Source organism: Neolamprologus multifasciatus, chromosome 15 (assembly GCF_963576455.1).
Source record: "Neolamprologus multifasciatus chromosome 15, fNeoMul1.2, whole genome shotgun sequence".
NCBI classification, from domain to species: Eukaryota; Metazoa; Chordata; class Actinopteri; order Cichliformes; family Cichlidae; genus Neolamprologus; species Neolamprologus multifasciatus.
In genome coordinates, this window is record NC_140453.1 from 26,658,555 (window position 1) to 26,683,782 (window position 25,228).

A 25,228-nucleotide genomic window follows, 5' to 3' on the forward strand; every position below is an offset into this window, starting at 1 on the left:
AGAAAAGCGCTATATAAGAATCAATCCATTCACTGTCTGAAGAGAGTTTTGTCATGTTACTTTTGCACTATTATGTTCTGGCACAGGTTGTTATTACATGGCTTGATTAAGGTACACATTAGGCTGACATCTGGGGCCAGAGCTGAAACTGTTCTGGGCCAGCACAGGGCCAGCAGTATGTCTGCAACAGCCCCGTGGCTGCACACAACTTACATATGGCCCACATACCGCAAATAATGACGGCCCTTTGGTGGCCCAGATCAGGTTTGCCAGAGGTATACCACACATGGGCCAGCACAGGACCACCAGTGTGTCTGCAAGTGGCCTTATGCTGGTCCATGTGTGGTCCATTCATCAACACATCACATCACACGGGCGATCGTGGCTCAAGAGTTGGGAGTTCGCCTTGTAATCGCAAGGTTGCCGATTTGAGCCCCGGCTCGGACAGTCTCGGTCATTGTGTCCTTGGGCAAGACACTTCACCTACCGCCTACTGGTGTTGGCCAGAAGGGCCGATGGCGCGATATGGCAGCCTCGCTTCTGTCAGTCTGCCCCAGGGCAGCTGTGGCTACAACTGTAGCTTGCCTCCACCAGTGTGTGAATGTGAGAGTGAATGGGTGGATGACTGGACGTGTAAAAGCGCTTTGGGGTCCCTAGGCGGGACTAGTAAAAGCGCTATACAAATACAGGCCATTTACCATTTACCATTTGCATAACTGCTCTAATGTTTTCGGAGATGCCTGTTACCCACCAGCTGACCGGGTGGGAACTCAGGTTAAACATAATAAATAAGGCTGAACTGACAAAAAAAATCACAGACTACACCACCAGGTATTATAGGAAAAACCATAAAGCCTTTGAACTAAAACAAACGCTGTTGTGACAGTGACGTACACTGTCTTTTTGGTATATATGTATGATTTGTATCACCTTCATGTTTCCAAACCGATATCATGAGCAGCAGATTTTACAGCTGTGGCTCCAGCAAACATCAGCTGATACTAGAAATTAATTTTAAATAAATTCTAACAACAGCTTATCAAGCTTGAACGTGCTGCTGTTGTTGTTTAGCGCAACATCTGCTGGTTTCTTGTTTTTGGCGCAAAGTGGGAGATAAACAAACAAGATAGAAGATCAGCTGATCATTGATCAGTTTCATGATTGAACTAGCAGCAGGAGAGGGAGGGAGGGAGGGAGAGAGAATAAGGGGAGAAGAGGCAGCTGTGCAACTTAAAGACAGAATAACTCCAGCTTTGTGTCTTTTTTTCATTCTAGCTGAAGTACGGGACTAAGTGCGTTCCTTTTCCCCTCAATACGGATGTATTGTAATTGGTCCAGCCCAGAGTTGATCATGACCAATTGGCTAATCCACCACCTTTCATTGTTTATACCGTTACAAAAACAAAAAAACATAAAAATGAAAAATCACCATCGGCCCACCGGGCAAATGCCCGGTATGCCCAATGGCCAGTCCAGCTATGGTGGGTAACAGGCAGCGCCGAAAACGTCAGAGCACTTAGCAAATATGTGATGTCTTGATAAATCGAGCAGGTATTTGAAGTTTACACAGCACCATTCTCGCATGAAATTATCTTAAAAGTTTATTTTGTGACCCAGAAAGAGTAATATTTCAAACTCCGCCACTCTGTGTTCCTCCGCCACTGCCTCGTTTGAGTTTTGGACAAAATGGATTCTGGGATATTGCATTTCGTCATTTCGAGCTAATTGGAGACCAGAACAGCCAATCAGATTTTTTTGCATCCAAGTCTGTGATTGGCTGGTTTTGTGGCACAAATATAACGGTGTACAGAAAGAGTTGAGCGTGCACGGGCAGAAATGTTGAGAGCGCGAGCAACACATTGCGAGAGGGGCTGCTATTGTGTGTGTGTATGGATAATAGCAAACACGGAAATACATTTTTTGCACGCAGCAGTGAATTTTGTTCACTCAAATTCAGGTTTTCTTCGCTCAAAATAAATTTCTCCTCAAAATACAACACTTGCACCTGCAAACTTTTTTTACGTGCGCTCAAATTTTTTTTTTACGTGCGCTCAGAATAGTGACACAAAAAGGGAGGGGGTGAGTGAGTCCTGAGGGATTCGTTCATGCTATAATTCAGCACAGGAGGGAGGGGGTGAGTAACTCAAATGTGCTGTTAGCAGAGCGATGCTACTGTGAACCGAGGAACTATTGTCTTGATGTGAGCTTTCTACTCAGGGTTTTTTCTTCCAGTTCAGAGCAGAAATGTTTTTGTTAAGAAACTGACTGGGTTTTTTTTCCACACCTTTTTAATTATAAGCTAGATATATTTCTAGTAATGAAATTAGTTTGCTAACAGCAACAGGGATGAGTCAGTGAGTCAGTTGGGCTTGTGAACCATGATTCACGAGTCAGTAAAGTGATTCTCAAGTATTGAAGGATTCGTTCATGATTCACGCATCACTAGTGTCAGGGCTATGGCATCATCAGTGGACCTGTTGTGGCGGTATGCGAATTGTAGAGGGTCCAGCGAGTTGGGTAGTGCAGAGCAGATGAAGTCCCTGACCAGCTTCTCGAAGCATTTGCTTACGATGGGGGCTACAGGTCACCAGTCATTCAATGAGGAGATAGTGGAGGATTTGGGTACAGGGACGATGGTGGCCATTTTGAAGCAGGCTGGGACTACAGACAGAGAGAGGGAAAAGTTGAAGATGTGTGTAAACACTCCAGCCAGCTGAGCCGCGCATGACTTGAGGACGTGGCCGGGAATCCAATCCGGACCAGTAGTTTTGCGTCCGGAGTTGGTAATGTGCGTATTTGTAGTCCGATGTGTTCGCTGAGGCAAAAGCGGTGCTCCGTGCCGCCAGTGCCGTACGAACATCTCTGTTAATCCGCGGTTTTTGATTTGGGAAGGATTTAACTGTTCTGGATAGTCTAGAGTCTGTGTACTCATCGATGTCATTAGCAGCCACGTGAAACATTTCCCAGTCCGCGTGATCAAAACAGTCCTGCAGCGCAGACTCCGATTGGTCTGACCAACGGTGTACCGCCCTCAGGGTTGGAGCTTCCTGTTTCAGCTTCTGCCTGTAGGCGGGCAGGAGCAGGATGGAGCGGTGATCTGATTGGCCGAATGGGGCGTGGTGGAGGGCTTTGTACACATCCTGGAAGGAGGTGTAGCAGTGGTACAAGTAGCCGGTCTCCACGAGTGTTGAATTGGATGTGTTGGTGGAGTTTTGGTGAAACTTTCTTCAGGTTTCCCTTGTTAAAGTCCCCAGTCGGGATAAACGCCACCTCTGGGTGTGCGATTTCCTCACTGCTGATCGTGCTGTACAGTTCCCTGAGTGCTCGGTCAGTGTCGGCTTGTGGGGGAATGTAAACAGCCATAACAATCACTGCTATAAATTCCCTCAGTAGCCAGAATGGCCGGCACTTAATCATCAGGTGCTCCAGGTCCGGTGAGCAGCAGAATTTCACCGGGTGCACGTTCGCATAATCACACCAGCTGTTGTCGATCATGAAACACACCCCACTGCCTCTGCTTTTCCCAGTAAGCTCCTGTGACTGTCTGCGTGGTGCACAGAGAACCCCGGTAGTTGTATTGTGGAGTCCGGTACCTTGTCCAATAGCCAGGTTTCTGTGAGGCTGATCACGCAGCAGTCCCGCATCTCTGGCTGGAATGAGATCCGTGCCCTAAGCTCGCACAGCTTGTTCTCCAGAGACTGCACATTAGCCAGTAATAAACTGGGTAGCAGTGGTCTGTTAGCAGTGTTGGGAAGGTTACTTTTAAAATGTATTCCATTACAGAATACAGAATACATGCCCCAAAATGTATTCTGTAACGTATTCCGTTACGTTACTCAATGAGAGTAACGTATTCTGAATACTTTGGATTACTTAATATATTATCATGCTGTTTACAACTACATGAATGTACTATTGCTGTGATTTATTACTGTTACTGAAGGTCCGCGGCTCCGAACCGTAGTAAAGGGACCTCTGGCTAATACGGTGCGTTCTGTGTCGGGCTCGTAGCCGAAAACTAGCTTTACTTTGTTGTCTGAGTCAACTCTGCTAGCGAGAGACAGAGAGAGGCGTTGAAAGGCTGCTCCAACTGAACTTATTGTTTTTGGAGGAAAACACGAACACAGTGTACAGTCGAGTCTTAATAGCTTACTTACAACTGGGCTCGTCAGGCACTCTTCTTGGCTGCAGTGGTTATTATTATATTTACATGCTTCCAGCTCCCGTTTTTGCTCAATGACAGCTCGTACTTTTCCTTTTTCTCCCTCCCTCGCTCACAGACACATAACGGGTATGGCAGTCCATTCTCCCGGCAGCACGGACTACACTGCCTATGATGCTACATTCTTTAGAGCTATACCGGTAGCATTCTGCCTATTAGCTTAGCACAACAACAACACCAGGCGCTCTCTCACCCAGGAAACACGCAGAGAGAGAGCGTCACCCTGTAACCATGCCAACCGTAACGCTGCCACCTGGAACAACAGAACGTAGCTGTCAAACAAAACCCAAACAGTCCTGACCCGCCACAATATGAAACAGGGAAGTACCGCCGTGTAATCCATTTATTTCAACAAAGTAACTGTATTCTAAATACCACCTTTTTAAACGGTAACTGTAACGGAATACAGTTACTCATATTTTGTATTTTAAATACGTAACGGCGGTACATGTATTCCGTTACTCCCCAACACTGTCTGTTAGTGCACCGTCTCAGTCGAACCAGAACGCCAGATCTTCTCCCTCTGCGTCGGCATTTTCGGCCTCCAGGGCCAGAGAACAAAGGTGTCTCAGGTGAGATGAATGGGGGGTCTGCAAACGGAGGGTCCGTGTTGCAAAACTTGAACTCCGGGAAGTGATGAGAAAGTCCATCTCTTATGTCCAGTAAGGTTTGTCGGTCGTACACAAGGAGACATGTGCTAAAAGTCAAATTAAACACAAAAACCAGCTGTTGCTTGGGGGAGCTCACGGCGAGGCTGCCATACTCAGCGCCATCTTGGAAAAGATCATGGAGGTACTACCTGATTGACCCACCTTGGTAACAATCAGAGCTGTGGCTGCCATGGTGTCATTTTCTGTGGTTGAAGCGACGTTTGTAGGCCTTTCATTTGCCATGTGACTCTCATTGTGCAAACAGGATGAGTGTGGCGATGACGACAGTCTCTGGCATTGTGGACCACCTTTAAGTACCCGTAGCACAGTTTATTGTCCTTCACAAATGTCCATTTGTGGTCTAGTGACTTTTCTGAGAAGCTTGGGCACTTTGACAACTGATGACTTTCATTTCACTTTTTTCTCCTTGTACTGTGGCTTGTGTAGTAAAGACTTGAGTCACAGATCTGTTTGGTTTGGTCTCCCTTGTGTGTCTTTTCTCCAAGCATGAGCTGCATGAATGGAGTGCATATAAAGAAGTCACAGGATTACATGCAATTTCTGCCTCAAGTGCTACAAACTCTGCAAAATCCTTGAAAGAGGGAAAATCTTCGCTTTTCATGAGAGCAACTGTGACTTCACGATTCCAACGCGTTGCGAGCCAACCTGAAACCTTTTGCAATCATTTTTGGTTTTCCTCACAGTCACTTTACATGTGGTGTTGCTTGGAGACAGGTTGTGAGAAAATCAGAAAAGGCCCGTAGACTTTCTGCATCTTTTGAGTGGATTTTAGGCCACTTTGACAGTTTGTCTTTGAATGCCTTTTCAACAACAAATGGCTTTTGAACAACAGAAATAGGCATGCACATCACAAGACCACCTCAGGTAAGGCAGCGACGACTCCACCACGTCAACAAGATGGAGCAAATGCAAATCAGCAATCGGATCCAAGCACCAAGAGAGATTTTTAAAAGTGAATTGTTATATTATTAGAAAGGATTTTGAGATGTGTTGATCGTACTTGAATAAAAGTGCCTTTTTTAATCTTGCCTGCTACATTGGCCTGTAGGATGCGTATAAAAAGCTCCAGTGTTCATCTGGACGTTGTCGGTGGGAGAAATCCTCATCCAGGTAACTTCCTCTCAGCTGTCTGGATCTCCTTACCCTGTTGACTGAGCCTGCATCATGATGCTCCAGTGTAGCACTTTGTGGCTGATATTTAAAACAACAAGAATCATAAAGATGTTTCCTGTTTCAGAGATCAGTGCTTCCTTCTCCACTGAAAACACTGTTAGAGCAATTTTAGACTTTTTGGTGCTATTTTAACTTGTCAGCACAAGAGGGAGTAGTAACATCTCGACACACATTTAATCCAGGTTCAGTGGTGCTCAGGTGTGAATGAGCCTGGATATGTGTGTAAGGTCCTGTTAGATCAGAGCTTCCCAAAGTGCCGGCCCCACACTTCCCGTCCCAGCAGTGAAAAGGGTTTTTTTTTCCCCCCCTTTTCATACCGCCCCCCCACCCCTGCAGGGGTGGGGGGTGGGGGGGCGGTATGAAAAGGGGGGAAAAAACCCAAAAAACAGCTTGGACACTGCTAGCACGGGGCGCCCGCACAAACGGAAAGCAGGAGATGAAGTATAGCTGAATATGTTTCCAAACCAACTTCATTCTAAGCCAAAGACTAGAAAATATGGTGAAGCATATCTTCCCTTTGGTTTCACCTGCACAAGTACCAAGGTAGGTCTCCCCTGCAGAATTGGTCTTCCCTTCGTCGGGAGCATGCGCTGGGCTGTTCAAATCACGGACAAACAGTATCCCACATTCTTGATTTTTAGTTCACAAACACTTCTCATAATGACTAACTACTCCTGACATTTTGGAGATGTTAGCTCTTTATACAGTAAAGTTACAGTGGGATACAAATAATATCAGGCTGATCCTGCCATTTGTCCCCCGGTTCAAATCACGGACTAACAGTATCCCACAGTTGTTTATGTTTTTAAACCCATTTTGCACAGAGAGGCATTTTTTTGAAAAATGTATTGATAGCAATGTTGAATATTATTACACAGGGAAAAAACAACTACATGTAAAATAATGACACCGTGACGCCTCTGCCTTTCTAAATGGAGGGACAGTAACTGCGTGTGTATATGTAAGCGTGTAAAAACTGAAGATAGTCAGATTAACAGTAACAGTATTTTGTCTCTATCTGCCATTCTGCAATTCATCTCATGTAAACAATAACGTGGCGGACAGCGTGATGTGAAAAAAGGCACATACCTTTGACGTTGCGTGACGAACTCTGTAGTCCTCGCCCACACGTAAACGCAAAGAAGGAGTTGTAAAAAATCTCAGTTTGTATATTTATTTATTTTTGTTTGAGTAGTCTTTTCACCAAATACTTTTTTACTCTTACTTGAGTAACTTTTTTGAAGACTACTTTTCACTTTTACTTTAGTAATAATATTTTAAAGTAATGCTACTCTTACTTGAGTACAATTTTTGGATACTCGACCCATCTCTGACTGCATTACAGTACTCGAGTACTTCTTCTGCAGACGATTTAATCTAATCTATGATGCTTTTAAGATTCATCCATTCACCCACTCCACCTGTCGGTGTGGCAGGTCTCACCTGCAGGTACCGGAGAGCTCTACAGTTCAGTTATTTACTCAGACCCTGGAGGGTCAGATCATTCCTGCGTCCTGGCACAGGTGAACACACCTGTCAGGTGTATCAGAGCTTCCTGCTGCTGTTTCACTGCACATGTTATTTAATATAAATGTATTTTGATATATACATCAGATTTGATATATACATCAGACGTTACAGCGTCCGAGGTCACCTGTAACTGCCTCACTGCAACACATGATCAATACAGTATCGGTATTCCAGTGGAAACTGTTTACTGATTTTATATGAAGGAAACAAGGAAGAAATTTATCAGAGGTGTGAACAAGTTCATGGGTGAACATATGTCTGCAGTGATGTTTACTGCTGAGTTTCAGGGAGGAGAGCTGAGCTGAGCTCCAAGGGTTCAAGGAGCACTGATCAGGAGTATTGATCAGTGCTCGTGTATTGATCTGTTTCCACGGAGCTTCCTCTCATTCTGATGGCATGTTTTCTTTTCCTTTCCTGTCATCATGGTGACTTCACGCCCTGCAGAAGAATGAAGTCCGGCGGCTTCGGCTGCTCTAAGCTTCATTCCTGTCATTCCTATTGTTCCCCCTCCAGCACGTCATGAGCAGGTCTGATGATCTGCCGTCTGATTGGCTCATAGGTCACAGGTGAGATAAAACTGTTTTCCTGGCTGATACTCAGGTCCAGCAGGTGTGACTCACCTGTGCGATCCAGCTGATAATCAGCAGGTGAGACAAAGAGAAGGAATGCAGCCCAGCAGCAGGCCGCCTCACTTCCTGTTCACCTGGATGAGAGGGGAAGGCCTCAGCTGATTACACTTTAACTTCACAAACCTGAGCAGCCAAAAGAAAATGAAATAAAAATGTCTGAAAATATTAAAAAAAAAAATGAAATAAACAGAATAAATCCTTCAAACAAACAAACAATCACAACTGCTTCCTGTTTATTGATCTCACGTTGGCCTGGGCATCAAACCGTAGACCTCTCACTTCTCAAACAGAATCAGCTCATTTACCATCAGCCAGGTGAGACACACCTGGATCAGATGACCTATTCGGAACCATGATAACAGGGTTCTTGCTGATCGGAGCTGGCATGGCCCTGACTTATCGGAGAATTGAGAGAGCAGAACCGGCTGTTCAAACCCCCCCAAGGCTGCCCGCTGGAATCGAAGCGACGGGACGAGGCGCGACCTCTCACAACGAACGCAGCATGGTTAACACCTTGGAGACGCTTACAGCTGCTGTGAAGGCTCAAAACAACACCATTGAGCGTATGGTGGGATACATCAGAGAGGGCCCTGCTCAAGATGTGAACCTTGAGCGAAAGTTGGATCACATCACAGAACGGATCACTGCAGTTGTGAGGTCTCAGAATCAAAAGAATGATAACACCACGGAACAGAAGTTTGATACCATCATGGGGAGGCTCGCGGCTCTCCAACGGGAGATAGAGAGACCAGTGTCTGACTGTTAAATGAACAGCTTTAAATTCTCGTGAGCTGCTCGCATGAAAACAAATCAACAAATTCGAGATCATAATGCAGACACCACCACGGCGCCAGCTGCAGGCCCAATTCTGAAGCCGGACAAACACTCCCTGATAACGACTGTGTGATGACTATTCTCCCATCCCATGCAAGGCCACCTGGATTGGCTGGAGGACTGTTTACTTAGCCTAATAGGGCGAAGGACACTGTCTCAGCTAAACTATGGACACGCACACACACACACTTACACTGATAAGCACTCACTCATCCCCCCTCCCTTTCCAACGCCTTCGAAGCTTGTTTCCTGCGAGGGATCACGGCGGGTCTTTGTGCCGCGCTGGGGTGATAGCGCTGTGCAGGGCGGCTGCTGTGTTCGTTTCGTATTACTCCTCACCCCCCACCCAACCCTGTGGCTTGTTATGTCTTCACAATGTTGTACTGTGGACATTTGTGTGCTTTTTTGTGCAGAGGAGTTTTTTTGTTTCCTGTTCTCGTGCTGTCCTACCATGGAAGCACAGCATGAGTAGAGGTCTCTTTTTTTCCTCTAGTACTTTCCCGATGTTGTGTACATTCAGTGTTTTTTTTTTCTGTAACGCTACCGGTCTCCGACTTGTATCCCCATGTAATGTCTGTGTTATGTGTGTAAGGTCGGGGGGGGGGGGGGGTGTCCCATTTCACTGCAGGGCAACCTGCATGTGGCGAATAAAGCTTTGATTGATTGATTGATTGAAACAGCTCTTACTTACATGCTGGTCTTGCACTTGCAAGACCAGATGCGAGTGAAACGAGTAAACGCCGAATAAATTCACCGAACTTTCCAGCACATTCATCAAACGTGATGCCAGCGCGCTCCCTTCGCCTGCAGGACGAGAACCCACCCGTCTGTGTTAGAAAAACACTGAACTTTGACCCACTGCTGACAGTCTCCTGGGTACCACCTCACCAGGAGGAGATCCCGGAGGAGGAGGCCGGGAGACGGACGTCTGAGCTTCTCTGGACGGACGGAGGTACTGTTATGAAATTGCAGTGATGCTTGACCCCTCACTAAAAAATAATAGAGTGTAAGCACACATCTCTGACCTCTGACCTTTGAGAGCCAGAGGTCTCAAGTGGGCCTGGGCTCATGTTTGAATTGGTCGGTGGCATTAAACGAGAACCTCAGTGTGTCGGGAACGTATTTCCTGTAAATAAAGCTCAGAGAGTTTGAATGAAACTCGGAGGTGAACGAACTGGTGGAGCAGGAGCGTCTGGGTGTTTTCACGTGAAGCAGCTTGCCTTGTCATTACCTGTCCAGGCAGGTAACCTCCTCCTGCCGGTCAGGCCGGTTGCGGCTTCATTCCTCGCTGCTGTTTAAAAGGTGGAGACGCCGTCTCAGAGCACCACACCGCCGCCTGCTCGTCCTCTCTGGTGCAGTGGTTCTAGATAGTTCAACAGTACAGCATTCGTTTGTGAAATGTTTAGGACCACTTGATCAGAGCAAGGAACTCACAGCTGGGAACTTCTGCAGGGACTCAGAGCAACACCTCAAGTCCTCGTCCTGTTTCCTGCGAGCCGGACGCACCTAAGCTGTGACAGGTAGAAAGGTCTGAAGCTAAAGGTGGGGTTTCTGGGATGATTCCAGGTGTTTGATATTTGAAGGCTGTTTACATCCACAACTTTTATTCATGTTTTAAATGATGTCTTGATGTTTGTGAGCTTCGTCAGCCAATCAGATTGCAGCTTTGACTTTTTCTGGATAAAAGCTTCTTCCTGTTCGACATGTAAACTCGACGTCACAAGACACCCGACGTTTCCCTCAAGTCTTGATTTGGAGATCTTGCCCTCCGTGGGCCTCTGCACGCCAACCAATCAGATCACACGTTCTTCCCATGTTGTTGAAAATGAAGAATAACTGTAACAGATGTAGACTGTAAAGTAGAAAAGTAATCACAGCAATGTCAGAATCATTGAATCATTGAAGAAACATTTTTATCTGAGTGCTCTGCTCTAATATGAATATTTAAACATGTCTGAGCTCCTCTTGTAAACACTTCTGTGAGCTTCCTGCTGAGCAGGAAGTGTGTGCATCTGTTTGCTTTGTCATTTCCTGTTGTGAATAAAGTGCTTTACCGCAATAAAAGCTTTGTGTGAATCACTGCATCATTCAGGCCCTAGCCTCTCCATTTACTCATCGTGATGATTAAATCTGGTTTGTACAATAACACAGTCTCATGACGAGAAGGACATTGTCATCGCTCCATATCCAAAAGATAAAAGATATCAGCTGTGTTTGTGTGTTATGGTCACACACTGGTTTTATGGTTATGCTACAGCTGATGGGAAACGTATTTTGGAGGTACAGGACAGGAAACCAGCAGATGAGGAGTGAAAAAACTTCCATACAGCCATCCATTCGCTTCCGATTATCCTTTTCAGGGTTGCCCGGGGCACTGGATTCCAGCTGTAATAAGGCGAGAGGCAGGGTACACCATGTACAGGTCACCAGTCTGTCACAGGGCTAACACACAGAGACAAACAACCATTCGCACTCACATTCATTCCCGAATTCACACCTATGGGCAATTTAGATTGATTGATTTACCTATCCCCACTAACTGCATGTCTTTTGACTGTGGGAGGAAGCCGGAATACCCGGGGAGAACCCACACAAACACAACACAGAAAGACCCCAGCCTGATGGTGGAATTGAACTCAGGATCTTCTTGCTGTGCGGCAACAGTGCTAACCACCGTACCACCCTGAAAAAATAAACTTGAATCATTTAATAAACATATGAAGCTGTCAGTTCTGTTAAAGGGCTGAACTAACCCTTCCACCAGTAATTGTGGTTATAAAGCAGGTTGTAGCAGGTTGTATTGTGTTACTGTACAACTGTGATGGTATGGGCAGAACTTTGTGCCATCAGAAACAGAATTCGAATAAGTTAAATTCGAATTTGAATTGCTCGCATTGAATCTGAATTGTAACTTGAATAAATGCTTTTTAAAACTGAATTTGAAGTAGCCTAATTTTAAATTCAACTTATTGGTTTGAAAATGATCATCACTAAATTGAAATTGAAGTTTATATTTTGAAAATGAATTTGCTTTGAAATTGTATTTTATCCTTTAAAAATGTAGCTCTCGAATAACTTCAGTTTCACTTATCACTATTCAGTTCTACAATTCAATTTCAATTCCAAATTCAGTTTTTTGGGACTTACATCTGGTTCCGGTTCCAGAGTAATCGAGCACAGATTAATAGAACTACATTTTACCAGCGGACCGAAAATATTACTGACGGGTATCTACAGCATCTTGAGCTGCATTAAGAATTCAGAAGTCATTCGTCATGTCGAATGACCAGCAGATAAACTCTCAAATTTGTAATAAATGTATTACATGTATAAGAACAAGCGTCAAGTTAACAAATGGTAGCCGTACAGTAACTTTTATTCTTATTGTAGCTGTTCGCTAAAAATGCTAATTTAGCGTAGTTTGCCTTGACTGTTTCTAGTAGAATTCCAAAGTTGTCATTTTAAACTTTAAACTTTCAAAGTTTAAGATTCAAAGCAACTTTACCTGTGGCTCCAGTCATTTTTCTCCACGCAACTCACTTTATTCCTCCTACGAATCTAGCTATTGGCCCATTCTCTCCATTTCACTTTAACTTCTCCTACCCTATTCTATACTTGGCTACAGAAAGTGGCGAGCCAGGAGGGTTTGCAGAGTTGTTAGCCCGCCTAAAATTTAATAAAACCTTTAAGAGTGCCCGGAGCTTCACAATGACTTTTTTTTTTTTCAACGACTGGTACTTTTACGTGTGCTAACAATGGAAGTTGTGAAAACAGAGAATGTTTTTCACAATGCTGTTTTGGTCAGTGGTTTAACTAACACAATCATTGATGAAGAAATAATTGAGTTTGTAAAAGCTTTCGGTCCTGTCAGTAGGCAGATTAAGCTACCAACTGGTGGTCAGATTATTGTGGAGTTTCAACATGAGGCTACTGCCAAGGAACTAGAGAAAAGATATCCGGTTGTTAAGTCTGACGTCATTAGCCATGTCTGGACCCAAACTCCGCTGCAGGTCCCTAAGTCAAATGATCACTGCAGCATTACTGAGAGTTAAAAACTGTCTCAATTCTTTCATCTGTAATAAAATGATCAGTGTTGCTGCTCTACCAGGTGTAACAATTAAGTTTAACATTCAGGCATCCATGAAAACGGAATTTATGACATTTAACAGAGTTAGAAGGTAGCAGGGAGTTAGCTCGCTAGCTTCCATCCAACATAACATAAACAGTAAAGCTGGAGGACGAACACTAAAAAACTTTCCACTCGATAAAAGTTAATGTGAGGGTTCCCAAAGGTTAGGGGCAAATGCAATCGCATGGCAGGATGCTGTAAACGGACCAAACGTCAGTCAGGAGACCCACCGAGATAATCCCTCCACAAAACGAGGTTAGTCATTAATATACTGCTGCTTGGGCTGCGCTGTAGTCACATTGTAAGGGTTTAAAAACTGAGCTTTAAAATGATTAGCGGTAATAAAAACCGAGAGAAGCAATTTTGATAGGAAATTGCTTAATTTTAGAAATGTTTTTGCTCTTTTTTTTCTCTATAAAATAGTTGTTTTCTTTTAGAATCATTCATCTTAGCAGTAGGATTTACATGAAAAGAGAAACAAATTAAGTTTGAGTGAAAATGTACATTTTTGCCACTCTCTGGTCAACTGACTCAGTGAATCAAATGACTCAAAAAACCCGATTCACTTCGGTGAGTGACTCATTAAAACTTGATTCAGTAAAAAGAATCAAATTTACCATCACTAGTAACTACTGCCCCTCCCCCCTCTGCTCAGCGCAAGCACAAGGTTCATATGCGGAGTGAAGCAAAAAAAAAAGTGCAAGAGAGAGAGAGAGGGTGAGAGAAAGGAAAACGCATCGTTCACTTCAAACAGTGGCGGTCCTAGCCTGTTTGGCGCCCCGGGCGAACACTCCCTCTGGCGCCCCCCCCCCCCCCCCCCCCCCCCACACACACACACACAAAACATATTAAGGATTGTACATTAACATAAAACTGTTGTCAGAGCCATACTGAATTTCACCTGAGAAACACACACACACACATATGAAGAGAGTATACATTGTATCATCAGGGAATGATTTATAGACATCATAATTCGTCATACAATGAGAACAGGACGAATCAACAATTGACAACAATTGACAATGACGTCCAGGTACACACCGGCTCACTCCTTGGCGGCTGCTTATCGGGGCCTGGAGCCTGGGGCTCGCTCGGGCCACTTCGGAGGTGGAGTGCCCCCGGCCTCTCGGCCTGGGGCTCGGTCACTCAGGCACAGCTGGCTGCCGGCGGAGCTCACGGGCACGTCACTGCAACCCCCCCCCTGGCTTCTGCTCCATGGCTGCTGAGTGACCCCTCATCTGGGACTCTCCTCAGCTCTTTCTGGGACAGTGGCACGGCTGCCCCTCTGTTGGTCTTCCTTGGTCTCTTGTGTTCTGGGGGCCTCTGGATGTCTGGAGTTTTGATCTCCTCCATACCTGCTTCATGCCCTGGAGGACGGGGCAGTGGCCCCCCACACCCTCTAGCAGATCATTACATGAAGGAACCTTTTAAAAAAACAAGCGCGTCCATGCTCACAGGTGTACACACGGGTGATCACACACACAAACTACACCCTTTTTGGCTCCTACCTCAAAGCACACTGTGCTGTCGATCTTACGTGCTGCACAATAATGTTTAATATTTAGTATTTACTGTCATATTCCCATATATCATTGTGATGTTGTTTATTCTATTACTCTCGTTTTCTTCTGCTTGTTTTCTTTTTTCTTTCTCAACAGGTGATCCAGGTGATCGATATATGTATTTTTTTTCTTCTGCTTATTCTGTTGGTTTTTGTTTTTTGCCCTTCTCCCCCGTCCCTCTTCTCAACTGTTTTTCTTTCCCTCTTTCTTTCTCCCCTTTCCTTCCCCAAGTCAAGTCTGTCCCGTATTCAGCAAGTGAAAATAAAATAAATAATAAAAGGTGAATCAAATGGACCATTACGGCAAAGCTGGGATGGTCAATTTGGTAAAGAAAATCCGTTGGGCATCTTTCTTCGCCTTTAGACAATAATTCTGATGGCAAAAGAGCCAAACGGGACAGGCAAAAAAAAACAAAAAAAACAAAAAAAACAATTGACAATGACTAATTAATACTAAAATCTGTAACATAATGTATTGTTTGGAGTTTAGTCTGTTACTGTTACTATTTTTACCATTTCTCTTTGGAGCAACTGTAACTGACATTATTTCCTTAGGGATTAATAAAGTATTCTGATTCTGATTCTGATTGTTTCAGGATGACCTGCTATTATCCAATGACACATCTGCTTACCTGTATCTTTTGCTCATTTTTCTTCCTCTTCTTTTTTATTTTTTCTAAACTGAGCACCTGATGGCTTTGAACTTTTCTTGTCCATCTTCCATTGATTTTCATTTTGCACTGCAGTATGAACACAAATCCCCCAACTCGAGGATCGCCACAATATAATCTAATAGACCTACACCTTAGTTCACAGATTCACTTGGTCTAAGGTGTATTTCTGGGATTTCACACAACCCAGGATTCAAATCATGAATACATAATGGGATTGGATTTACATCATTATGAATGAAATGTGCTCTCTCTGGAAGCAGCCGGCCCCCTCCCCTGTCGACAGGTTGTGTGTGAGATCATCAAACTGTAAATTATAAATTTTAAATTGTTATTGATCCCTTTACCCCTAGTCCTAAAGTGTGTATTTATTTTCTTACTCTTCTTATATTTGTTGTTCGTTTACTTTCACTGCTGTAACTGGAGCCTCGTCTCGTCTCTCTATATACTGGACTGTATATAGCGGAGATGACAATAAAGTTTACTTTGACTTCAGCAGCAAGCACCGAGGGCTCTCGCGCTCACTTTTTGCGTATAGAATTTCGAATAAACATCGGTGCAAATTATAAGTCTGTATCATAATGGCTCGTGTTTTCGTGTTCGTTGTTTTTTTTTTTATTGTTTTATTTTGCGAGTTGGTTATTAGATGCTGCTCCAGCCAGCCAGAGAATCCCCCGCCACCCCGCCCTCTCCTCCCTGTGCCGCAAGCAGCAGGCTCACCTCGCAAACGGAGGGCGCCCTCACTCCCAGCAAATGGGCGATAGAAAACTGATCGGTGCCTATGTCATTCCCAATATGCGCTGGCTGATGTGGGGGCAGCATGAGTACGAGCAATTTTTTTGGTTTGTTTTTTTGCTGATGCCCGTGAATCCGCCCCCCACCACGATGCCGCCCCGGGCAACCGCCTGTGTCGCCCGTATCAAAAACCGCTACTGACTTCAAAGATCTGGCTCTAAGAGCCGTTTTGTTCGTGACCGACACATCACTGCCAACTACGCACTGAGGAGGACAAACAGGCAAGTAAAGCAACCCGCATGAAACAACATTTGGGGCTCCAAAGGACTTGTGTGTATTCTAACATGCAAACCACATGCTCTCAAGGTAGGAACGATTATGAGCATGAAATGGACAACAATTCTGCTGACCTCCAGAAGCAAATTGCTGACCTCAGGTCTCAAATCGCACAGCTCAGAGCTGACAAAACAGAGAAAACATCAAAGAAACCTCAAAAGGAAGTGTCACGGCCTTTTATGTTCCAAACACCAAAAAAGTCCAAGAAAAGGCCATGGGTGGCAACAGGAGGTTTGTTTTAGAACGCACTTCTGACTCCATTGTTTAAAAATCATATGTCGTTTATTTCGTGGAAAATCATAAACAAAAATCAACCAAATAACTTCTTAAAACTTAAAATTAAACGAAAGTTAACTTAATTTGCTTTAACAACTTCAAAAGTGGTCAAAAAATCATTTTCTAACCCTCCCGTCTTCCCATCAGACATTTGGCAAACAAAAAAAACATCCTTACCACACCCCTCCAGGGTGCTCTTAATCCCGTGATTAATGGGAGGGTCCATAAGCCAACAAACCAATCACTTTCCAAAACCTTTTCCAATAAAATGAATTACAAATTTACATAACAAAACTAGGTCAGCATATTCTTACAACTTTAAAGAAAAAACAAAAATGAATACAAATTGCGTTTTATAAACATTCAACAAAAATGGCCACAACAGGAAGCAAAAAAGAACACAAGTACCAAAACTCATGACAAGCCGGAACAGATACCACAAATTGCTGCAGTGTAAGCCAAACCCAAACCTGGATACTGTTTCAAGTGTGGGGAAGATGGTCATATCGCTTCCAACTGTAGTAATGAGGCCAACCCAGCATTAGTAGTCGCTAAAAGGAATGCCCTCAGACAAAAGCAGTGAAAATGGGAAATATCCAGACCAGTCGATGAGTCCTTTAATTTAAACAAGAAGGAGCCCCTGTTGCAGGACAGATGGGTGCTAAATCTGAACCAAGTCCCACCAAGGAAAAGACAATGAAAGCCCAGTGTGAAACAGCTAACGTTCACTCAGTGCCTAAACTTCCCAAAAGACTTGTGGGTAGAAAATGCACAGCCAGAATGGTTATCAATGGCGTTTAATGTAGTTGCTTGCTCGACTCAGGGTCTCAAGTAACCACTATTGCCCAATCCTTCTATCAAGAACACTTACCTGATCATCCTATAAAACCCATCAGTGATCTCCTAGAGGTTGAAGGTGCGAATGGTCAGACAGTCCCCTACTTGGGATACATTGGGACGGGTATCATGTCCCCAAAGATCTCAATCAGTCAGAACTTGAACTATCTACTCTCGCCTTAGTTGTCCCACACATTTGTTCAAACTCAGACACAACTCTACTAATTGGCACAAATACACTTGACCCCTTATATGAGCATCTTTGTGAGAGCACCTCACTTGACTTTAAAGTAATCCCTTATGGATACCAACAAGTGCTAAAGACATTAGCACTGAGAAAAAGACAAACTGACAGTGGCAAGATTGGCTTGGTAAAACTTTGAAGTAGAACCCAAGAAGTCCTTCCTGCAAATCAAAAGCTACTACTGGAAGGTTTTATGCATGCTAGCCACGCTAAGCCTGAACAGTGCGCAATTATTGCACAGCCCACCACCGGCTCCCTACCTGGTGGTGTGTTTGTAGATTGTTGCTTTATATCTCTGCCAAAGCATGGTCCTTATAAAGTCCCTGTGTTGCTGAGAAACGGGACTAACCATGACATTACATTGCCCACTAACTGTGTAATTGCTGAGTTAGTTGCCCCTGACTGTGTCATGCCATGTCCTGAGCCTGAGAAAGGTGACCAAAAGGTGTCTGCAACGTGTAACTCTCAGCAGCAGACCTCAAACTCAAGACCCCTTCTCAGTTTCGACAGTGGTGAATCACCACTATCTGAAGAGTGGAAAGACAAGATAACTGAAAAGCTAAACACTTTCTCCGATGTTTTCTCACACAATGATCTTGATTTTGGACACGCCACACATATAAAACATCACATCAACTTAAAAGACAAAACCCCCTCCAAACAGAGATCTCGCCCAATTCGTCCCCATGATTACCAGGCAGTTAAAAAGCATTTACAAGCCCTCTTAGATGCAGGCATAATCAGAGAATCTGAATCTCTATTCTCATCACCGATAGTGGTGGCCCACAAAAAAAATGGTGATGTGCGTTTATGCATTGATTTTAGGAAGCTTAACTTGCAGACCATCCGCGATACACATGCCCTGCCAAACTTAGAGGAGTCATTTTCTGGTCTTGCGGGATCTCAGTGGTTCTCTGTGATGACTCTGACTTTAGGTACCCTGACCTAAATTCAGGGTACTATAAAATCGAGATGTGTGAAAAGGATAAGCCAAAGACAGCCTTCGTGTGCCCCTTTGGGTTCTACGAATTTAATCTTATGCCTGAGAACTTTCCGAAGGCTTATGAAAAAGTGTATGAAAGACATCAATCTGAAAGAAGTGTTAGTCTTTTTAGATGATTTGATAGTCTTTTGCAGTTCCCTTGAAGATCATGAGACCCAACTCATTCATGTTCTTGAGCGACTCCGAGAGTACGGGCTCAAACTCTCACCCAACAAATGTTGTTTCTTCCAAACATACCCTAGCCTTAACCCCGAAAAAATTGAAGCACTCAAAACTTGGCTGAGACGCCAAACCTTAAAAGAACTCTAGTCGTTTTTAGGTTTTACCAGTTATTATCGGAGATTTGTCAAAGACTACTCAAAAATTGTCAAGTCCCTCACCTCCCTCACAGCTAGCTATCCTCCGAGACAAAAGCATTGTAAAAACCCACCCAGTGATCCAAAGTATCTGAACCCCAAAGAACCCTTCGGTGATTGTTGGGGACCAGAATGCCAGATATTGTTTCAAACTATTATTGAAAAACTCACCACCTCACCAGTGCTTGGGTATGCTGATGCAAAGCTACCTTATCTGGTACACACAGATGGCAGTACAACCGGACTTGGAGCAGCTCTTTATCAAGTGCAGAATGGAACCACACAGGTTATAGCCTATGCAAGTCGTGGTCTTTCCCGCAGTGAAGCTAAGTACTCTGCTCCTAGCTTTAAAATGGGCCATAACCGACAAGTTTCATGACTATTTATATGGGAACACCTTCACAGTCATCCCTGACAATAACCCATTGACTTATCTTCTAACCACAGCAAAGCTTGATGCCACGAGTTATCGTTGGTTGGCTGCATTGTCCCCCTATAACTTTGGCATTAAGTACAGAGCTGGGAGAAAAAATCTTGATGCAGATGGACTATCTCGGAAACCACATGACAAACCTGAAGACGATACAGTTTTTAATGAGGAATGTCAACGCATTGATAAGGTCAGATCCCATCTCTTGTCCTCAGTCAAAGATGTCGAGCTCCACCTTCAATCTGATACCGTGATGGCAGCCTGTCAAAGACATATGGCCTTGGACCAGACTGGACCCTCTTGTTCAGTTGCCATTCCAGACATGTTCCAAGAAGAAGGCAACGATAACAATCTCCTAGCCTTACCCAGATACACCCATGTTAGATACCTAACAACCAGTTAGTCCTTCCTGATTCCTTACGCCCTACAGTTATGCTCAATCTTTATGACAACATGGGGCATTTAGTGGTCGAACGCACACTGGAACTCATTCGGTCTTGTTTCTACTGGCCAAAAATGGCAATTGATGTCGAAAAGAAAGTGAAAGCTTGCAAGAGATGTGTCCGTAGAAAAACCCTGCCAGACAAGGCTGCTCCTCTGGTAATATTAAAACTTCCAGGCCCATGGAGCTAGTCTGCAGGGACTTCCTCTCAATAGAACCAGACAGTAAAAACACTAAAGACGTCCTAGTGATCACGGATCATTTTACAAAGTATGCTGTGTCCATTCCAACCAAAGACCAGAAAGCCACCACTGTTGCAAAGAACTTATGGGAGAACTTCCTAGTTCATTATGACTTTCCATCCTAGTTCACTTTCTTCCTAGTTCATTATGACTTTCAGCATCTGGAATGACTACAAGTGTCATTCCAGATGCTGAAGGACTGTTGGCGTCAATATCAAAGAACTGTAAAAGATGCCAAAAGAAAACACTTATCTGACATTATTTTGTCAAACTGCCACAACCCGCGTGTTTTATTTAAAACTATTAACTCTGTTCTTAATGCACCATATACTGACTGTATCGAGCCCTCATCAGATGCCTGTGAAAATTTTTTACACTTTTTTATTGAGAAGGTCTCCTCCACAAGGGCTCAAATCTCTCCTTGTGCTCATGACCTCTCAGTCTCTGTTTCCTGCTCTGCTGTCCTTGACAGGTTTGAGCCTGTGACTCTGTCCTTTTTAAAGGAGACTGTTGGTCATCTTAAGCCTGCAGGTTCTCCAAATGATGCTGTCCCTCCTCGACTTTTAAAAGAGGTGTTACCTACAGTTGGTCCTTTGGTTCTTGAGCTGGTAAACCATAGTCTGATGTCAGGTGTTGTCCCTAAAGATTTTAAACATGCAGTAGTCAAACCCCTGATTAAAAAACCTACTCTTGATCCTACGGTTCATGCAGATGTGGCCAGATGGGCTACTCGCCTTTCTTTTTCTCTCTCTCGCTTGCTCTCTCCTGCGCTCGCTCTCTTTTGCGCTCGCTCTCTTCGCCACGCAACTAGGTTAATTGGGAACCCACCTGCATATTGATTGCAGGGTGGCGTTAGCCCGTATAAAGCAAGCCGGTGTTTTTGTTGGATCATTCCTCCCGTGCATTCGGCGCAAAGCAGCAGTAAATGCTGGCCCACTGTGACGGACTGATCAGCAAGAGTCGATCATATGACAGCTACAGGTATGCTCTCGCTTAACCTCAGATTCCCTCCGAGCACTGGAATTTGTGTTAATATAGTTTTTGCGGCCTGTTGTAGCACAGCAGTTTGTTTTATTCCGGCGTTGCGGAGAGAGGTGCTCGTGTTGTCCCCACCAGTGAGAGTATAGCGCCTCCGTTCCTGGGGTAAGCCGTTAAAACGACTTTTATTAGCATTCATAGCTATGAGAGTCTAAGGTTACATTTATCTGTTTTAGGGTTTGACTGCTGTATTCTCCTCTCCGTGGCAAATCGCCCAACCTAAACCGGAAGAGTGAAACGCCTTCCCAGCCGCTGTTGTGAGGACTCCTCCTCGGTGGAGCCTGCTGTCTTGTCTTGTCTTGTCTCGTCTTGTTTTGTTTTAGCTGGTCTTATCTTGTTTTTATTAAGTAGGCTTACCTTTTTCTGGTTCGCCTGATTTTATTCTATTTTATCCTGGACTGTTGCTCGTACCCACGCTTCTGTGATCGGGCTGAAGCGGCCCTCTGCCCGAGTGTCGTGCTGGGACTTTAAATCGCCTCGGTTGCCGGTCTCAGCCGGTGAGGAGCCAGACTGGCTTGCAATTGTGGATAATTACTACCAGCACGAGTGGTAGTTTGACCCGTGGGGTATAAGCCTTCCTGCGTGTGTGTGTGTGTGTGTGTTTCCTTTTATTAAAGTTATTAAAGTGTGTTCTAGTTGTTTTATGATCTGTAGCGAGCCTTCAGTGTCCTTTTATTCTTTTAACATATTTTTCTGTGTTTATTTCAGTGAACGGAGGACGTGCCAGTGGCCCTGGGACCTCAGGTGGTGGGTCGTTTTCACACTTTCTTTTGTACAGCACCGGGTGGGCTGCAGTGATTTTCCTTTTTGTGTGATTTTCTTTTGGGTCCACGGCTGCTGGTAAGTCCAAGTTCCCTGATTGTTTTATTTTCACTTTAGGACACTGTCAACAATGACGCTACATCTTGGGTTTTAATATTTTATTTATTTTTACTATAAATAAAACTGTTTTAATTTTGGAGCCAACCTGCCTCAGTGTGCATCCTTGAATCTGTGCGGCCTCCTTTTATTCTTATCTATTTTTCTTAAATATATTTCCTGGGGGTGAAATTCCCCTAGGTGATCTTGTCATTTTATTACTTTTTATCTACCCCCGCCAACCACTTGGTCACACAAATTACAGGCCTATCTCCAAACTACCTTTTCTTTCCAAAATTCTTGAAAAGGTAGTTTACAGCCAAATAACGGCCTTCCTGGAAAAGCAAAATGTGTTAGAGGTTTTCCAATCTGGTTTTAAACCCTTTCATAGCACTGAATCAGCCCTTTTAAAAGTTTTTAATGACATACTTTTAGCGACTGATGCTGGGGACTGTGTTGTTCTTGTGCTTTTAGATTTGACAGCTGCGTTTGATACCATGGATTATGCCATTTTATTCTCTTGTTTGGAGCACTGGGTGGGCATTAGGGGCACAGCACTGGAGTGGTTCAGGTCCTACTTGGCGGGGCGAACTTTTTGTGTCAGCCTTGGTGACTATGTGTCGTCCTCCGCTCCCCTCTTGTGTGGTGTCCCACAGGGCTCAGTTCTAGGCCCCCTCCCCCCTCCTCTTCTCTTTATATCTGCTTCCTTTTGGTTCTGTACTGAGAAAGCACGGCATTCCTTTCCACTTTTATGCTGATGACTGTCAGATCTATGTCCCTCCAAAAAAAAAAAAGCAGATACCTTACACAGCCATTACTTCAGTGTCTCGATGACATTAAGGCTTGGATGTCTGTTAACTTAAAAAAAACTTAAATTCAATGATAAAAAGACAGAGGTGATGGTTTTTGGTACCCCCACTGAGACCCCCAATGTGTATGTAGATTCCCTGGCACAGTATGTTAAGCCAACTGTCACAAATCTGGGGGTCAAAGTGGACTGTGATCTGAAGTTTGATAATCAAATTAAGGCAGTGGTAAAATCTAGCTTCTTTCACCTCAGGCAGCTGGCAAAAATAAAGCCAATTCTTTCACGGCAGCACTTTGAGACAGTGATCCACGCCTTTGTTAGCACTCGGCTGGATTACTGTAATGCACTTTATATTGGGGTCAGCGCATCATATATTAGTCATCTACAGAGGGTTCAAAATGCTGCAGCTCGTCTTTTAACTGGCACTCGGAAGTTTGAGCACATTTCCCCTGTTTTAGCTTCACTTCACTGGCTGCCCATTTCTTTTAGGATTCATTTTAAAATTATTTTATTTACTTTTAAAGCCCTCCATGGCCTAGCTCCATCTTATCTCTCTGAGCTGCTACAGCCTTATACACCCACCCGCTCTCTCAGGTCAGCTGATCAGCTGCTCCTGAAGATACCCAGGACTGGGCGTAAACTTAGAGGAGATTGTGCTTTTGCTGTAGCAGTCGTCAGTTATATCGTTATCGCAAATTTTCAAATGTATATAGTGATAAATATTTTTGGTCATATCGCCCTGCTCTAAAACCAACTTACTTCAGATGGAACGTGAAAGGGAAACAAACTTACCACGAAGTGAAGATGACACAAGCCTACAAAACAACACACCAAGTGAGTCTGAAACAGATACTCAAAAAGGCAAAAATGTTTTGTCGACCAGTTTGTCAGATTCACCGTTGTCAGAGAACTCAACTAATCAACTTTCACCTGAAAGACAAGTTGAAAATGATGATGAACCTGAAACCTTGCAAACAGAAACACAGGTCAGAAGATCTGAAAGAATTCGCCAACCATACCTAAGACTCACTTATCCTCAGCTAGGTAACCCACTAGTAACAGTGGTTAAATCACTCTTTCAAGGATTGAACAAAGCTTTAATCGATTCCCTTGCTCATGATGTTGCCTATTTCACTAGAGCCGTGCATGAGATTTAAGAGGGGAGGATGTAACCAAGTGAGTTTTACAAGACTCAGTAATGCACTACTACATTGTTATTGTTAATTGTGATTCACCATTAATCTGTTCATCACTGAGTTGAGCTAAAGTAAATCCATAATAAAAGATAAATAATATAAATATAAGAATAAAACCCCAAAGAGTAAATTTAAGACCCCTACTGGTTAAGAAGGAACAAGCCCCGCCTTCCCCTGCTCTGTACCGTCACATGTGCTCAGTAGTGATGTGCGATACCACTAATTTCCTTTCCGATCGAATACCACGTAAAATTCACGGTGGTATCGACGATACTGATCCGATACCGATACTTTGTACAAAAACTTTAATCTTTTATTATATCTCAAATTATAGCGTCATAATGATTACAGGACATCAGATTACTTGTTTTTATCACTTAATAATGCAGAATTCATCATACAGAATTTTTTTTTTAAAAAACGTGCGCTATTTGAACACCTTGCCTGCCTGCAGCACTAAAGGACTCCGTGAGAGACGTCTGTCTCGCGCTAGCAGCACTTGTCCCTGTCCACTCCTCCTCTTCAGTTCACCTCAACATACACTTGTCATATTCTGTGATATGATTTACTCTGTGTTTGACAAGGTTAGTGGTGTTGCCACAACACCTCACTTTCTTGCCACATGTATCGCAAACCACGTCTTGGCTGTTTGTGAATGTAAAATACGTCTGCACATGACTACAATTCTCAGCCAGTGTTGTGAGTGCGCACGCCAGGGGACACATTTATACAGCGTATTTCACACATGACTATGAAAGGCGGAAGAGGAAGTAGTTCCTTCCAATGTAGACAATCCGAATGATATAGTGTCTTTCCACTGTATTCCCTTTAACTATAAACTACAAATTTACCCTAAATTATTAAAATATCGATATTTTAATGTGAGAATCGATTCTAGAACATAAATGACTGGTATCGGAGGAATCGATATTTCAGGATCGATCCGCACATCACTAGTGGTCAGACACAGAGAGAGACGGATGTGCACAACACCATTGCTAATT

General features: G+C 43.9%; 2 long non-coding RNA genes across 2 annotated transcripts in view; one reads left to right on the forward strand and one right to left on the reverse strand.

Annotated features, from left to right (window-relative positions):
- The window catches only part of LOC146502259 (uncharacterized), a 172,723-nt gene that overhangs the window by 51,501 nt on the left and 95,994 nt on the right, over positions 1-25,228 (reverse strand). The gene's annotated exons all lie outside the window — the stretch shown is intronic.
- Positions 21,106-22,417, forward strand: LOC146502264 (uncharacterized). Its single transcript, XR_014869284.1, has 3 exons — positions 21,106-21,467; positions 21,539-21,859; positions 22,071-22,417. It is a non-coding gene; the product is annotated as an uncharacterized LOC146502264 (long non-coding RNA).